This window comes from Papilio xuthus, unplaced genomic scaffold (genome assembly GCF_000836235.2).
Source record: "Papilio xuthus unplaced genomic scaffold, Pxut_1.1 DF826949.1, whole genome shotgun sequence".
NCBI classification, from domain to species: Eukaryota; Metazoa; Arthropoda; class Insecta; order Lepidoptera; family Papilionidae; genus Papilio; species Papilio xuthus.
In genome coordinates this window covers 45885-47839 of record NW_013531700.1, presented here as the reverse complement: position 1 = coordinate 47839, position 1955 = coordinate 45885, and positions in this window count along the sequence as shown.

The window sequence follows — 1955 nt, the reverse complement described above, 5'->3', positions numbered from 1 at the left end:
GCGGGGCTATACCGGATAGGGCTTCCCATACCGGGCAGGCCCGCGGACACTATGGGGTCCTTACCAGGTCCTGCGCCTAGCGCAGGACCTGGTCGGGGCCCAGGCACGCCCATTGGGCGATGCAGGGCGCGGCGCGCACCTAGGTGCCGCCGTGCGGAGTGGAGGGGTGTTTTCCGCGGGGCTATGCCGGATAGGGCCTCCCATACCGGACAGGCCCGCGGGAAACACCAGTGGACCCTTAGGGGTCGGAGGATGGCGGCCAGTAGGCCGCGCGTCCTGGATAGGGGACCTCACCCTGGATCGAAAAGGCGGTTTCCGGTGTCCGACAACACCGGAACAGTATGAAATGGCAAACTTAAAAACGGACATACCCCAGGAGGGTACCTCCAGCATTGCTGGAGGAGAATCCCTCCCCGCGGCCTCGGCCGCGGGCTGCCCCTCGTATTCTGGGGGGGGCAAAGAATGCTATGGATACACGACGACTTTGGCAACGGACATGGATATTGAAGCAAGCGAACGGGATACAGTTTTGACGGAGGAGGGAAGCGGGGGCTCGACCACACCGACCCAGAGCGGGAGAGGTCAGTGGCTTGAGTCCTTCGCGGACAACGGGCGCACGCTGAGGGTCATGCTGACGCGTTGCGACTCGATCGGACTTGACGGTGGCGCTACAGTGCCAAACACAGATTGTGACTCGGACTCTTCGGCCGCCAGCTACATGTCGGTGGTGTCCGGAGAGTCCACCAGAAGGGCCTTCCTTAAAAGAGGAAGGGGCTCTTCTGACCCGGAGGAGACAAGTGGCGCTGCTCCCGCCAAGGGGGCAGCCCACAAATCGAAACGAGGACGGGGCCGGCCCCTCAACGTAGAGTTAGCCGATGCCGAGGTGGCCGCGTCGTTACGCACAGCGAGAGAGGCACGGGCCTCTATACCATCTGGCCCGGCCCATCTCTCGCTGGCGGAACTAGAGGAGGACCAGACCAGTGTTGCCCTCAACCAATGCGTGGAGGCATCACTGAGGACGATACTGGAGGTAGCAACCAAGTCCACCAACATCAAAGGGACATTGGTGAAAGCGCTGAAGGAGGCGGCGGCAAACATCAAGGCCGCCGTCTCCCAGCTTAGAGAAAGGACAATGACGGAGGAGGTGGCGCGGCTGGAAGCAGCGAACGCGCGCCTCCAAAGGGATATGGAGGAGCTACGGCGCGAGCTCAAAGACATCGACAAGCGTCGACCTGCCCAGCCTGGCGAAGCAGACATCCGGCAGCTGCTGGAGGAAGTATCGCGTGCCAACGTGGAAACGTTTGGCACAATACTCAACGCCAGGCTGGCAGGTATAGAGGACCGTCTCCTCCCCGAACCGCGGCGCCGGCCCCCGCTGGCGGCGGACAGGAGAGCGGAAGACGTCGGCCCCCCTGCTTCGCCCCCTAAGGCGAAAAAGGGGGCGAAAAAGAAGAAGGGACCAGCCGAAGAGCCCCTGCCCACAACATCGGGCAGCGGGTCCCAGGATCGGGCGTCTACTTCAGCGGCGGCCCCAGGCGAGGCTCCGCCCAAAAAGAAGAAGAAGCAGCCGAGCCTGGCCGCTAAAGAAGCCGCACAGGCGAGGGACAGGCCTGCCCCTACGCCTGCCGAAGCCCCGTGGACTACGGTAGTGTCACGCGGGGCCAAGAAAGCGGCTAAGAAGGCGGCCAAGGGGCCGGAAAAGACCCGCCCTCCCGAAAGGAAGGCCAAGCTACGGGCCCCTAAGACCGCGGCGGTCACGCTCACTCTCGCTCCGGGAGCAGAAGAGAGTGGTGCTACGTACGCCGCGGTCTTAGCGGAGGCGAAAAGCCGGATAAACCTCGCGGAACTTGGCATCGCCGATGTCAAGTTCCGCAGGGCAGCCACCGGCGCCCGGATGCTGGAGGTGGGGGGCGAGGCAGCCCCGGAAAAGGCCGACTCTCTGGCCGCTAGGCTCA